This window comes from Lepeophtheirus salmonis, chromosome 10 (genome assembly GCF_016086655.4).
Source record: "Lepeophtheirus salmonis chromosome 10, UVic_Lsal_1.4, whole genome shotgun sequence".
Taxonomy (NCBI): domain Eukaryota; kingdom Metazoa; phylum Arthropoda; class Copepoda; order Siphonostomatoida; family Caligidae; genus Lepeophtheirus; species Lepeophtheirus salmonis.
The window spans coordinates 21,653,918-21,670,513 of NC_052140.2; the positions used below are offsets into that span (position 1 = coordinate 21,653,918).

At 34.3% G+C, this 16,596-nt stretch overlaps 2 long non-coding RNA genes and 1 pseudogene across 2 annotated transcripts; 2 read left to right on the plus strand and 1 right to left on the minus strand.

Annotated features, from left to right (window-relative positions):
- Positions 1-206: 206 nt before the first annotated feature.
- Positions 207-3,634, plus strand: LOC121125576 (major vault protein-like; annotated as a pseudogene).
- Positions 3,635-4,679: 1,045 nt separating this feature from the next.
- LOC121125581 (uncharacterized) lies at positions 4,680-6,989 on the minus strand. Its single transcript, XR_005866692.2, has 5 exons — positions 6,850-6,989; positions 6,542-6,691; positions 6,350-6,483; positions 6,191-6,294; positions 4,680-6,123 (listed from the first exon to the last, which is right to left on the minus strand). It is a non-coding gene; the product is annotated as an uncharacterized lncRNA (long non-coding RNA).
- A 1,968-nt stretch (positions 6,990-8,957) lies between these two features.
- On the plus strand, positions 8,958-11,310 carry LOC139906443 (uncharacterized). Its single transcript, XR_011781964.1, has 3 exons — positions 8,958-10,343; positions 10,396-10,534; positions 10,597-11,310. It is a non-coding gene; the product is annotated as an uncharacterized lncRNA (long non-coding RNA).
- The last annotated feature ends 5,286 nt before the right edge of the window (positions 11,311-16,596 follow it).

Here is a 16,596-nt window from a genome sequence, read left to right on the forward strand (position 1 = left end):
ACGTTGTTGGTCTTTGCTTGGGAGGGCAGGCAAGGAGAAATTGCGTTAAGATTATAATATTTGCGCATATTTCGTAACGTTGCGTGTATTTCGTTTATGAATTATTTGTTAGACGAATAGAATAATCAGTATATTGATTATTTATAATAGGCTGGGGAGTTTTTCAAGTCAACCCATTTCATTCCTATTTGTACATACTTTGAGTCGCATCATTCTTAATAGTCTTGAGTTGGTGAACTGATATTGTGATAGAATTCACTTCAACTCCAGGAACGCATCAATTCTAAAGATACATAACATTGTTAGTAATGAATAATAATATGTCTCATGAGCTTATGAGAAGACAGTAAGTGCTTAAAAATCATAGGAAACGTATTATTGTGCCTATTCTTTCCTTTTTGAATTATCATTAATAGTTTTCTATTTATTCCCATAGTAATATGTCAAATCTAATTGATTTACCTTCATTCTTTCGAATCCCTCCTTTTTTCTACATGCACGTCCTGGATCAAAACACTAACGTTACATCCGTTGAAACTGGGCCACAAACTTACCATGTGAAGGAACATGACGTTGTCCTCCTCCCTCCCATTCAAATGATAGTAATCCCTCCAGGATCTTATTGCGTTGTATCAAACCCTGTTATAACAAAAGATGGTACTATTGAGAAAGATCAGTTCGGCCAAACTAAGTTATCTCATGGAGACGAAGAAATTCGATTACAATGAGACCCTTTTCCATTATATCCAGGAGAGAATTTGAAAGTTGAAGTAACGCCTTTAACAATCGTACATTCATCAAGTGCACTTCTTTTAAAAGTTATCAGAAATTTTACTGATGAAGACAAAACTGAGCGTCTTGCTGGAGATTTATACTTGTTCGAAGGTCCAGGAACTTATTTTCCTAGAAAAGAGGTAAATTCATTTATTCTATTATTTTATGTACTTTCAAAATACATAATGTTTTTATAAATCTTGTGTAGGTGGAAGTTGTTAAAACTATTACTGCTACAGTCATACATGAGAATGAAGCTTTAAAACTTAGTGCTACTCGAGAAACTTTGGACAGATCTGGTTGTAAAAGAGTGGCAGGGGAGGAATGGTTAGTTAGAAAATCTGGAGCTTATCTCCCTCTCGCGTATGAAAATGTTCTTATGATTGTTAGAGCTCACATACCACAAACAGATGTTGCTATTTTAGTCAAGGCTAATGCATCCTTTAAAGATACATTTGGAGTTGAACGGAAGAACGGAGACCAATATTTAATAACCCTGGAAGATACATCATCCTTCATACCCGATGTTCAAGAAGAAATTTTGGGTACTGTTGAAGCCACTACACTTGATAGTAGACATTATTGTACCATTCTTAACCCCTATGGCTCAGATGGGAAACCCATGCTTGGTCATCGAAAAATTGTCAAAGGAGAAATCTCATTTTTTCTTAAGCCAGGAGAAATTCTTGAAGATGGTGTGAAGGAAGTTTACATTCTTGGTGAGGATGAGGGTATTGTCTTAAAGTCCCTGGTTAATTACGAAGACAAGTCAGTGACTCCCCAGAAATGCGAAAACCTGGAGACAGATGGATGATAAAAGGAACTATGGAATATACTCCTACTATTGAGGTAGAAGTCATAGACGTAAGAAAAGCAATACCCTTGCATGACAATGAAGGAATTTACGTTCGAAACATTCAGACTGGTTCTGTAAGGTCAGTTATTGGTAAAACTTATATGCTTAAAGAAGATGAAGAACTCTGGGAAAAGGATCTATCACCCATGGTACAAATTCTATTGAATAAAAATCGGGATGTTACAGCAGATAGAGGGGAATGGATTAATCCTGAAAAAGAAAAAAGAGCTGCTAAAACTGGCTCGACCCCAACAGTAGTTCAAGATGTCGATCTTACTCGAGTAATAACCTTTAAAGTTCCACACAATGCGGCAGTTCAAGTATATGACTATAAGAGTCGTCAATCAAGAGTAGTGTATGGTCCCGATTTAGTTATGCTTGAACCTAATGAGGAATTTACTCAGCTATCTCTTAGTGGAGGAAAACCAAAACGGCCCAATCTTATCCGTTCACTTGCTTTACTGTTAGGGCCAGATTTTTGTTCTGATAATGTCACTGTTGAAACTGCTGATCATGCCAGACTAGAGTTAAAGCTTTCCTACAATTGGCAATTTAAAGGTGAAAAGAATCAAGATAATGGAGCAAAGTTATTTAGTGTCCCTGACTTTATCGGAGATATGTGCAAATCCATTGCTTCAAAAGTGAGAGGAGCAGTTTCCTCAGTTTCTTTCGATAACTTCCATAAGAATTCTGCGGGGATCATTCGCTCTGCTGTATTTGGAGACAATGATACAAATAATTCAAAGGGCGTCCTAGAATTCCCCACCAATAACCTTATAGTTACATCCATCGATATTCAAAGTGTTGAGCCTGTTGATCAAAGAACACGAGATTCACTCCAAAAGTCTGTAACCCTTGCCATAGAAATTACAACTCAATCCCAAGAAGCTGCAGCTAAAAGGGAAGCAGAAATAATTGACCAAGAAGCTAAAGGTCGATTGGAAAGACAAAGAATCACAGATGAAGCACAGGCAGAAAAATCTCGTAAACAACTTTTGGAATTGCAGGCTGATTGTGCTATTGTTGAGGCCATTGGTCACTCCAGCGCAGATGCTAAAGCTCAAGCTGAATCGAACAAAATTGAAGCTGAGGCTAAAATTGAAAATTCAAAAAGAAAGACTGAAGCTCTAGGTATTGAAGCTGAAGCAGAGCTTACTCACCTTAGAGAAGCTCGCGATGCCGAAATCGAGTATATTGAGAAACAAAACAAACTAGAAATAGATAAACAAACAGAAATAATGAGGCTTGAAGTGGAAAAGTTTAATGCAATGGTGAATGCTGTTGGACCTCAAACACTTCTTTCCATGTCGGCTCTTCCAAGAGAGCATCAAATCCAGATGTTAAAGTCTTTGGGCTTGAAGTCAACACTCATTACGGATGGTAAAACACCAATTAATTTGATTGATGCAGCAAAAGGGCTCATTGGAGTCTGTCAAGAAACTGCAGGGAAATGAGAAAATATGATATAAAATTTGTACATCGTCAGTATGATTGGGATCTCCAACATATTGTTGCTTTTACCGATACTTGTTGATTTATATACTGTTTAGACCTAAATGCTTCCTATTGATTATAATTAATATGATATATTTAGCGATTTACCTTATTATACTCCGTTTTTATATTTTAATATTAAGTATTTAACAAATACATACAATGTTGGTATTTTATTATAAACTAAGTAATTAATGTACTTTCATTGACTAGTAATCACAAAATCGAAGATAGCGTCTGAGAATTGAGGGTACTGAGTGCGCTCGATTAAAAACCAAGAACTTGTAAAAAAAAAGAACTGATACTTTTTATTTAGTAGGTATACAAATATCATGGAATTCTAGAAACACGGAAGACTCACGCACTTTTCCAGCGTTTTTTTCCTTCCACCTTGAGTGCTAATATTTATACGTTCATTCAACTAATGTTAATCAAACTTTGTCATTGTTCATCATTAGTCATTACTCATTACCTTCATCATCATCTAATAAAGATAAATATCTAATATCATCGGAGAACTAATAGTTAATTTTGAGAAGTTTTGTAAGTAAAAAATTGATTAATTTGATTAAATGGGCTCTTCAAATACTCTTTGACATCAGTTTTACTCATTTTAATAAGGATCGTAGTATTAATTATTATATGATAATATTATTATTATGATACTAAATTTGATGCCATGTTATAGGTGTTGTTTTTTTTTAAATCATGCCAGCTTGTTGTGTACCCAGTTGTGGGATTAGATATAAAAAAGAACCCAAGGATCCTACCGCTTCTCTTCACTCCTTCCCACAAGATGAATTCTTATTAGTGCCTGGCTTAGAGCCCTACCTTGGAAAACTGAGGGAGCTTAGGCACCTTCTAAGTATTCAAGAGTTTGTTCCCTCCATTTTCAAGATAAGGATTTTATTACGTCGAGTCAAGAAGATCGTCGGAAGAAGCAGTTGTCGTCTATGGATCCTAAACTCCGGAACCGTTATTTAAAACCGTCTGCTCTTGCAATAATTTTCCCTAATCTTCCAAAATATTTATCTACAGAAAAACGTGAGAGGACAACTACGAAAGCTTCATCATCAGCAAGGCTTTCTGCTCAAAATTTATGCCTTATCCAGGCGGGAAAAGTTATTAAAAATGGATCTGGTCTCGAAGAGTCTAAACATCAAATCTTGGAGAAAATAAACAGAGGAGGTCTCTATTCTCCAACAAACGTTTGTTTTAATATGATCATCAAAATATTTGTGGTGTATCAAATTGTAACAAGAAATAAAAAAATCAAGGTCTCTATTTTTTCAATGTCATAATTTAGGAAAACTATTTTCTACTCAATGTTGTGAACTTGTTTGTGACTTTGGAGAACTATTTATGCTATAATTTTTTTTTAATCATTCATTACAAAGTTTATTTTCTCATTGTTTGATTCAGTTACTTAATATTATGCCAAGAAAAATGATAGTAGAAATCTTAATTGTGACATTAATATGAAAAGATGAGCTACACATACCTCAAAAAATTGTAATAAAATTAGAAAAATTGTTTAGCTATCTTCTAATCGATATTAAAATTCAAGAATAACAATTTATTCGTCTTAGATTTAATAAATTCTCTCAGATCAACAAAAAATGCTTATACATTATTTAGAAACTATACGTGGTTAATTGATATATCCTCCAACAAAAGAGTGTATAGAGAGGATTCTGTCCTTCCCCTGAAGTGGCAACAGATAGTCGTGGGTATGGGGTCTCCGCATTCTCTGGGTCTCAAGTAGGCTTGATGCTTCATTCGTGGAAGGCTGACCATGTCCTTCCCACGAGGAAGCAACTAATGGTCGTGGGATGGGATCCCAATTAATTAGACTCACTCAATCCAACGAAGCGTTTACAGAAAGTCCATGGAAAAAATCCTATTCTCCTCCAGAGGAACGACGTTAGTTCGTTCCTTGCTCTGTGAAAGTCCGACTCCGTCCATTAAACGAAGTGGCTCATGTGAGCTCGACTGTCGACCAAGGAAACGTCTACAGAGCGCCTTAGGTATCGAATATTAATCATTTTCTATAATGTAATGTCCTCTAAGGCAACATAGAAGCCAGTGATCCTAGAGAACAAGGATCCTAAGATATAAAGACACTCATCACGGATAAATGATAATAAACAATAAACATAGGGAAACAAGTAGCCAATAGGAGAATAATAATAATAATACTTAAATCCTGTAAAAGAGAAGAAGGAAAATTTAACCCTCAACGAAGAGAAATGAATCAAAACATTTGAACGTACTATGTGTATAATCAACAAAACCTTTCTATTATTATTCTGTTAGCTAGAGCAGGGAGAGAAATGGAGAGCCTACCGTTTATTGTTTACTACTTTAGTAGATCTACGTTGTTTTTCCATTTTATTTAATCATTAAATGTAGAGCTCTATAAGTTCGAGTTACGTCACCGGGCTATCCCCTTTGACGATAACTGACTTTCTCAGGTGTTTGAGTCACGGTAAAACGTAAAATGAAAGTAGCACATCGAAGCAGCTAGCCTTTAAAAATTTAGTAAACCCGCATTGCCATTTTTTCTTAAAAAATGTCATTTTAAAAATCACATTCTGACGTCACAATTCCATACATCATGTATAGATGTTTTTTTAATGTATCTTTAATTGGTTAGATGGTGTTGCACTGTTTTTGTATAAGTAAACATTATAACATTACAATTACTCCTTCTAACCTAGGAATCTTTTGGCGGAATCCATATATATATATGTAGTATATTTCTTTCTCCGAGGAATCACCAGGGTGCGAACGTACACACACCAATTTCACGAGAATAACTCTCGAGTGTGCTGTCCATGAGCTATGGCGATTCTAAATGTTTTGAGCAATTTCTCTGCGGAGGTTTTGTGGGACGCTGGAGCTGTCGTTAAGAGTTAAAAACTTTTTGTAGTGTGTTTACGCGGCGCTCGGGTGTCCCCACATTCAGTTACTATCATAAATCCGGCCTTGTTTTCAATCTTAAACAAAATTAGTATTAAGTTTTAATAAATAATCTAGTGTTAAAAAGGAACTAAAGAGTCTAACCTGGATTTAACAATTGTTGCAAGTGACTTTACAATTTTCTTTTAAATAAGAATGATAAGAAAAATCCTCAAGACTATCACAATTTGAGAGTGAGTCGACACAGTCTATGACAAAAGTAAACGATACATATTAAATATTAAAAAATTCTAAACTTATTACTTGTGTCAGGCTTTTTAGTTGTGGTTTTCCTTGCCCTGGGCACAACTTAGATGATCTTGGACAATTATCAACGATCATCTTATCGGAACAATAGGATAGATACTCACCGAACGTATCGAACTTGTCAAAGCAATCTGAAGTATATGACATTTGATGTTTTTGATCAAATTGCAAAATTTAACATTTGATTACCTGAAGGGGTTGTGTTAAATGTGGTAAAAGTTGTTGTAGTATCAATGTGTTCTAGGCACAGCTTACATGTCTTTTGGCAGTTCTCGCTAGTATGGTTAAGGGAACACAATTCTGTCATGCTGTTACAGAATGTCCATTTATCTTCACAAACTGAAACGAGAAATTTAAATTTAGTTATTAAATATATTAGTATCCGGAATATCAATTGAAAAAATACGTGCGTATGACATGCAAAAACGGGTAACCTGACTGATAAAACTTAAAAAAAGTGTTTGTATCTTTATTTATTTGGGGATATTCATTTTTACCCTGTTGTTAGTTATATATTCATCCCTGGTAGCGGGTTGTTCGGAGTATTAATCTATTCAATTTGAGTACTTTTGTACACACGTGATAACTAAACCATAGAATAACTTCATCAAAAACACTTGGAAATTCGAAATGGTATCTCGCAAATTTTGTGTTTGGACAAAGGAAACTGCAAGCCTTCCCTCGACATGCAACCAAAAGATGTAGTCAAAGGGGTTGGCATCAGAGATGTAGGGGAGGGGGCCAAAAGTTCCAAAAAAAAGTAGTATTGGAACGAAAAAGATAGGGTTCTTTTATTGATGGTGTCAAAAGTGGCCTCTTTGCCCTCACAATGTTATTTCCATCCACTTTTTTTTATTGTTCTCTTGACAGTATGGTGTGAATCCCCATGATCTCTTGTATGGACCCTTATGGGATTGAGGGAAATGACGTCGGCAGTTATTTAACTCATCTGGATGTAGTTTGAGCTTCTTGACAGAGCCCTTCTTCCTCTTCGACGTTCCGGACTTGCCGGCGCCGTAGACAATGGAGCTGGAACTCCCAACTCCTTGTAGTGTACGAATGGAATTTTGTCGACCCCATTGAACCAGCCAAGCGCAATACTGTCAATAAAGCGTTTGTAGTACATACTCACACCTTTACAATGCATTATCGTATGATAGAAGGTGACCAATAATGAACAAGATATACTTATTTTAAAAAAAGAGCGCGGGAAATACGAAATTACTTTATCCTTAATTTAATATCACTTCTACATGCTACAAAATTAATGAAACTACCCTTCTTTCTTCAGATCAGTCGTTCCTAAACTTTGGGACGTGACTCTAAAGAAAGGGACTTCTAAAAGTTATTGTATGATATCAAATCTCCTTGTGTTGTATTATCGTATTAATATCAATATTCTCTAGTTATAATAGTAAACTAAAATAATATTTATTATATAAAATTTCAGATTGCCCATGATGAATCTATTAGTATTAGGGGGAAAAAAATCTGGGAGGAATTTTTATTTATAGATTTTTTGTCATAGCGTTGCTATACATTTGTAATTCCGTTCTACCCTAGCTATTTTAGAAACAAACACCAAAACTTAACAATAAGAATCTGGTCACCCTGAATTTAGCACCTCTACGACATGTTTTACTTCTCTTACATCCTCCTCTTTCTGTTGCTACCCTTTAAGAATCAAGACGTATAATTTATAAATATCAATTCTTACCAAAATTATCACCCTTACTCATGAGCCTATGAGAAGACAGTAAGTGCTTAAAAATCATAGGAAACGTATTATTGTGCCTATTCTTTCCTTTTTGAATTTTCATTAATAGTTTTCTATTTATTCCCATAGTAATATGTCAAATCTAATTGATTTACCTTCATTCTTTCGAATCCCTCCTTTTTTCTACATGCACGTCCTGGATCAAAACACTAACGTTACATCCGTTGAAACTGGGCCACAAACTTACCATGTGAAGGAACATGACGTTGTCCTCCTCCCTCCCATTCAAATGATAGTAATCCCTCCAGGATCTTATTGCGTTGTATCAAACCCTGTTATAACAAAAGATGGTACTATTGAGAAAGATCAGTTCGGCCAAACTAAGTTATCTCATGGAGACGAAGAAATTCGATTACAAAGAGACCCTTTTCCATTATATCCAGGAGAGAATTTGAAAGTTGAAGTAACGCCTTTAACAATCGTACATTCATATAATGCACTTCTTTTAAATGTTATCAGAAATTTTACTGATGAAGACAAAACTGAGCGTCTTGCTGGAGATTCATACTTGTTCGAAGGTCCAGGAACTTATTTTCCTAGAAAAGAGGTAAATTCATTTATTCTATTATTTTATGTATTTCCAAAATACATGAGGTTGTTATAAATTTTGTGTAGGTTGAAGTTGTTGCAACTTGTACTGCTTATATAGTGAGTTGAACGGAAGAACGGAGACCAATATTTAATAACCCTGGAAGATACATCATCCTTCATACCCGATAATCAAGAAGAAATTTTGGGTACTGTTGAAGCCACTACACTTGATAGTAGACATTATTGTACCAGCTCTCTTCTAAAAACACCAGGCCTGTGCCATTTGAAAGTTCAAGACCCAATTATACAATGCTTAATACTATTTCTTTATTCTCAATGGGATTCAATAATTATCTACAGAACTTTCTTGTGTATTGTGACCTTATTGCGTTTTTATCTGTTGTAATACCCCAAGTATTCAATAATATGTGAATTCAAGTAGTAGTACCCAATAAAGAGGGAGGAGGAGGCGGACACCCCAGCATAACAAGCCATTCTTGAGGGATAAACTGTTCTTTCTTTAGGGGTAGGCATAGAGGATAGCACTGTCATCCAGATACGGAGGATCGTCGACTGGTACACGGGAAAAAGCATCTGCGTTGGAATAATCGATGCCTTTCACATGCTCGATGTATAATAAAACGCCGTAACAACATTCAAAACATAGTGAGACGGACCAAGACAACACTTGGCAAGTCTTTACATGGGTTGAGAATATATTGAAGTGGTTTATGGTCCGTCTTATTCTTGAATTGACAACCAACCAAATATATTTCAAACTTCTTCAACCCATTAATATCTCCCGTTACTTCTTTGTCAATTTGCGAGTAATTAGCTTCGCTCTTTGATAAGCTTTCTTGAAGCAAACACCACAGGGCGCTCCTTACCATTTTCCAACTGTTCTAAAATAGCCCCAAGTCAAACAGGCGAGGCATTGTTTGACAACACGAACGGCAGAGACGGGTCATAATGAGAGAGAACAGGTGAGTTAGTTATATCTACGGGTGATAATTTTGGTAAGAATAGAAAAGCGTGCGAGGAGAAAAGAAGAATTACTTATGGCATCATTGATTAAATAATATACATCTTCTTCTATCAATCATGAACGTTATCATTCCCGCCTTTATTATTCAATATTAATATAATATGAGATGGTGATAGTCGATAGAGAACTGAATAAAACCCCCAAAATGACGTCGCCTTCTGTCTGGATGTATGAAAATGGAGGCCCAGGAATTTGGAAAATACTTACCGGATGAGAAACAGATGGTTTGTCGGATTTGTCGATATAAATGTGCCTTTAGTCCCCTGTCTAGAATTACACGCCACTCATTATCCTCATCTCATAACAAGAGTATGGATATTAATCTATAAAATCAATTTGACGATGAATACATCAAGTCAGACTTTAACTTTGATCTCACAACGATGCTTATTGCATGTAATATAACATTATCCATTGCTAATCATCTACGTTCAAAAAATTTATGGAGAAATACAAGGGTAAACATATCCCTTCCCGAGGAACCATCATTAAATTAATGGAGGACGTTGGTACTGATGTCATATATAGAAATACAAATAAAAATGTTTTGAGTCATCCACACCAAATGACGATCAAGTTATCAGTAAAAAGTATTTACGAATATCGAAATGGAACTCTGAATTTTGTACTATCTCACAGTAAGTATTCAATTTTTTTTAAATCTAACCATAAAATATGATTCTATTTTAGCTAAACATATCAAGAATTATGATACACAACTCAGTAAAGGGCAAAAACAACTGCTTAAATGGTCACAACAACGGGGTAGTAGCTTTGGATGGTTTGCAACTAGTTTGTCTGAGACTACTTACTTCGCTTTAAGACTTGGGTATGATAATTAGGTTTTCCAATATTACATAGTCAATAAATATTACTTTTTTATCACTAAAGGCTTAGCTATGGTTGATGGGCTCCAAGAAATGGTGTTCAGAAAACTCATAAAAGGCAAAAACAACTGTTTAAATGGTCACAACAACGAGGGTAGTTACATTGGGTGTTGCATTATAATTAACAATTGTGTATATCCATCATGATAATAGTATGTTGTTATAAAAGCATACCTAAATAACGGGGAAAAATCTTTTTTGATGCTCTTAATAGGGAGTAATATCGCCGGACATTACTACATAATTAGCTTTTGCTCTAAATCTTTACAATGAATTTATTTATAAAAATTTTTTATTAGTATATTTATTGTCTAATTTTATGATTTTGACATTTACTTTATTATTAATAATAAGTTAAATCTCATCGGTAGAGATATATCTATCCTGTGCACAATTGTATATAGCAGCTTCCACATGAAGAAGAGGGGTGATTATCTTTTTGATTAAACTCCACGTCTCGCTTGTGTATTGCAACCTAAAGTTATGACATATTTAACTGAATTCCGATGTCAGAACAAGAAAATATTATTTGGATCAATCTATTATTTCAATATTCTGTATTTATAATTTATTATTATTAATAGTTATATGATTTTAATTGTTCAATTTTGTATATTTAACTTATATGTTTAATGGTTTATTTTTTAGTATGTAGATTATATTTAATTACAGCCTTCTTTTTTAAACTTTGAGCTTCAAATATATTTCAAATACTCTACTTTGTCGTTTCATTAGCTATTATTCTAAGAATAAGGTTCATAATGAATTACAATTTCATGGAGTGTGACGTTTTCAAATCTACTGTAACGGATAAAAAACGTCGAAGTCAATTATACGTAGTATATCTTCATTAAACATTTTGCTAATACATTAGTTATACCCTCAAAAATCATAACAAAGCAGGCAGATGATAATCACATCAGTATTTTAAACAATGATACCATATGTCTTTTTTCCCCCCTCCTCCTCGCACGTCGTCAGCTCGAGAAGGGGAGAATCCATTATTTATTTTTAAATTCTTTCAAATCATTTTTTTAATGAAATCATGGTTATGTATCATTAGTAAAGTTGATAATATTGTAGAGAAAAACGCGTGCAAGGGGGGGGGGAAGACATATGGTATCATTGTTTAAAATACTTATGTGATAATCATCTGCCTCCTTTATTATGATTTTTGAGGGTATAACGAATGTATTTATTAGCAAAATGTTTAATGAAGATATACTACGTATAATTGACTTAACGTTTTTTATCCGTTACAGTAGATTTTATAACGTCACACTCCATGAAATTGTAATTCATTATGAACCTTATTCTCAGAATAATAACTAATGAAACGACAAAGTAGAGTATTTCGAAATATATTTGAAGTTTAAAAAAGAAGGTTTTAATTAAATATAATCTACATACTAAAAAATGTACAATTACAATCATATAACTAATAATAACAATGAATAATAAATACAGAATAATGAAATAATCGATTGATCCAAATAATATTTTCTTGGTCTTACATCGAAAATCAGTGAAATATGACATAACTTTAGGTTTCAAAATACAAGCCAGACCTGGAGTTTAATCAAAATATAATCCCCCTTTTTTCTTCATGTGGAAGTTGCTATATACAATTGGGCACATGATAGATATATCTCAATGGATGAGATCTAAATAATTATTACAAATAAAGTAAATGTGAAAATCATAAAATTACAAAATAAATATACTAATAAAAAAAATGTTAGAAATAAATCCATCTTAAAGATTTAGAGTAATAGCTAATTATGTAGTAATGTCCGGCGATATTACTCCTTATTAAGAGCATCAAAAAAGATTTTTCCCCTGTTATTTATGCTTGTATAACAACATACCATTATCATGAAGGATATCCACAATTGCGAATTATATTGCTACACCCAATGCAACTACCCTCGTTGTTGTGACCATTTAAACAGTTGTTTTTGCCTTTTATGAGTTTTCTGAACACCATTTCTTGGAGCCCATCAACCATAGTGATAAAAAAGTAATATTTATTGACTATGTAATATTGGAAAACCTAATTATCATACCCAAGTCTTAAAGCGAAGTAAGTAGTCTCAGACAAACTAGTTGCAAACCATCCAAAGCTACTACCCCCGTTGTTGTGACCATTTAAGCAGTTGTTTTTGCCCTTTACTGAGTTGTGTATCATAATTCTTGATATGTTTAGCTAAAATAGAATCATATTTTATGGTTAGATTTAAAAAAAATTTGAATACTTACTGTGAGATAGTACAAAATTCAGAGTTCCATTTCGATATTCGTAAATACTTTTTACTGATAACTTGATCATCATTTGGTGTGGATGACTCAAAACATTTTTATTTGTATTTCTATATATGACATCAGTACCAACGTCCTCCATTAATTTAATGATGGTTCCTCGGGAAGGGATATGTTTACCCTTGTATTTCTCCATAAATTTTTTGAACGTAGATGATTAGCAATGGATAATGTTATGTTACATGCAATAAGCATCTTTGCGAGACCAGAGTTAAAGTCTGACTTGATGTATTCATCATTAACTTTATATGAGATGAGGATAATGAGTGGCGTGTAATTCTAGACAGGGGACTAAAGGCACATTTATATCGACAAACCATCTGTTTCTCATCCGGTAAGTATTTTCCAAATTCCTGGGGCTCCATTTTGAGAAGTCCAGACAGAAGGCGACGTTATTTTTGGCATTTTATTCAGTTCTCTATCGACTATCAACATCTAATATTATATTAATATTGAATAATAAAGGCAGGAATGATAACGTTCTTGATTGATAGAAGAAGATGTATATTATTTAATCAATGATGCCATAAGCATTTTTTTCTCTTCTCCTCGCACGCTTTTCTATTCTTACCAAAATTATCACCCTTAATTATATTATAAGCATCTTTAAAATATCAACAAAAGTTTTCTTACGTAAGGGCACGGCGTTTCATATCACATTCTTAATATCAATCTTTTTTTTGTCATACCATAAGTATTAAATCAGGTGTTTGATGAACTTTTTCGTTTTAGTCCATGTTGTTTTAGATTATGTAGGGTAACGAAAACTGCAGGAGACAATGGCTACAATTACTACTCATTCGTACTGGATGCAAGGGTCAGTCTTCAAAGAGGGGGTAATTACTTTTTATACAATCTTACTTCTATATATTAAGAGTTGAATATAAATAAACTGGAACCATTAAATTATTCTGAATCATGTCCCAAGTTATATATTTAATGGAATTGTTAATATTGAGTGATTAACTTAAAATTATTCAATACGGTTTCTTTTAGTAGAGAAAAAAAAAAGGTTAAATATATCACAATTTATTGTATTATACAAAGGAAAGAGGTTTCTGACTCCCTATCTATATATCTTTTACACCATCTCAATTAAGTAAGTTCTAATTCTAATTGTATTACTACCAAATCGACGTCTGAACCATGAAGTTAAAAGAAAAATAAATCATGGACGCGACAGTATAATGATTCCTTTTTGGAAGTTTATTTTCATAAATTGCACTAATGCAAAACAGGGTCCTAAGCCGGAGTGAGTTGTGTGCAGCGAGGTGCCTGCTAACGAAGGTTTGAAACCATCAAAACATTAAGGACATATAGAAATGCGAAATACGGGGAACTCGTGGATAAGCCTATAAAGTATTTTTAACGGAAGCAACGTGAGTTAAAGTTATCGGCTCAAGTAAAGGAAGCTCACTGAACCGCAGGCTTTTTGAAGGGTTATGCTCAGACATGGGAACAAAGCACACTCATTTAATGTTTCACATTGAAGTACTGTGGCTGTCAAGGGGCAGAGTACTAATAAGGGTGAACTAAATTTGAAGTTACAAGAAAGGGGCAATGATTTATTCCGACACTGCAAGCATTCACAAGTATTCCAACAGTCGTTAATACTGTGGCAAGCACGACTAAAAAGTAATCGTCCCAGCTATTACATATTGACATCACTGTTACAACACACTGAGGAGAACAGAATCAGTGAAGAAAAAGTGAATGATATTAAAAGTGTCATAGAGTTAGATCTCACTGCTCTGTCTGACAGTTTTAGTCGCTACTTTCCTACAAAGGGGTTTGAAAATCTGAAGGAAAGCTTTTGCTTTCAAAAATACTGAATCAATAACGGAGCTAAACTTGATGCCTGAGCAATAACACAAGTTGCTACAACTCGCCTGTGATAGCACACTGAAAACACGCTACAAAAACAAAAGAAAGACACTAACTTAACAGCACACCTAATATGCGAGTAGCACTTTCATCCTGTGATCCAGATTGGAGTGAGATCATGAGCAGCAGGCAGGCCCACACGTCACATTAGGTAAGTAAAACATATCCGATTGTCTTTTTTTTTTAAAATTTTATTGAATTTAAAAATGTTGTACAGGTAACGTCAATGTGTAATTTTAATTATTACTTAAAGTGGAGCTGTTTAAGCTTTAGAGCTAGCATGTATCAATTTGATTGGCTTTATTGTGATTTTATGAAAACTAATCAGAAGATGTTATTATTTTGGGTCGCTGGTTTAAGTTTTTTTCCTTCACTGGGTCGTAAGAAAAAAGTTTGAAAACCAATGCTTCAACGTATTCAGTTGCACAATTTTTACTCTACGACGATAAAGATAGTCCCGCAAGAATAATCATTTTTTCGACGCTTAACAGTCTCCAACTTTTGACTTAGTCTTCGACTTGGTACACAGATGGAACCTTTAAAGTTTTGCCCTTGTTATTTCACCAACTTTATACCATCCATGGTTTGGTGAACGGAGTCGTGATACCTTTAGTGATATTTTAATGGCCGCAAAATCTGACGTAATTCACACAGGACTTCTCATCAAAATGAAGGTGTGGGAGCCGAGTCTAGCTCCTCCTTAAATTATGACTGGTTTTGAACGTGGAGCAATCAATTCCTTCGCCAACGTTTTCCTCAATTCTTCCCGTAAGGGAGGTTTTTTTTTTCATTTTTCACAATGTACCTTCAAATCGATAAAGTCTAATGGTTTTCAATCCATCTACGAAAATGATCCTAACTTTGCTTTAAAAATGAGAATGCTTACATCTCTGGTTCCCCCCTCCCAATGTTTGCGGAACAATACTTTGAATATTTCATCACTTACAATGATTAACAAGAAGAATCATTATCAGTTCTAAACGATCTTGTAGATACTTCGATTGGAAGGCCGACAGCCAAAACTACAATACGAACCAAGCACTACAGTCATGCCCTTTGGCATCAAAGGTGAAAATCCAGTAAGAAATGGACATCTTAAAAGAAAGAAACCGAAGATCAACATGCTGATCCTAATCCTTTGTAGAACGTTTTGGAGGAGAGAAAGAATAATACTCATGACGTTTCATTAGATCAGCTACCATCAGCTGTGAAAAGAGAGCAAGGAAAAAATGATATAAACAAATGGCATTTGCTAGAATTACTCCAATGTCGATCTCTAATTCTACTCTGAGTCCAAAAAGGACTTAAAATTATAATTCTGCTACATAATCCTCAGGCTTACACTCTGTCTTTTATGAGCACACACGAACGTTCCAACAAGTTTTGAGTAGGATTGAATCTATTTAAGAATAGATGCTCACTACTCAGGAATTAAATAATAAGGATAATTGCTAAGGAAAAGAAAGTTCCTTCCTTGTATTACCAATTACAAATTAACGGGCTAGCTAAAAAACAAACCAGATTTAGATCATTGGATATAATGTAACTAGGGAAGGTGGTTCCAAAACGAACAACTCGTGCAGTCAATGGCCCCGCTCGAATAATACAATCAATAATGAATATGTTCCTCTCCTCTAGTCAGTCGACCAATATTTTTATTTTCATTATGTCTTCCTCTATCAATAAAGTTTTTATGCATGAAAAAAATCGAGTTATCTGTTTTTCCAATTTGGGCTTTATTCTGAAGAATCTGGAGGAGCATTTAATTAAGAAATTAGCAATTGGAAATGCTAGACTTTCA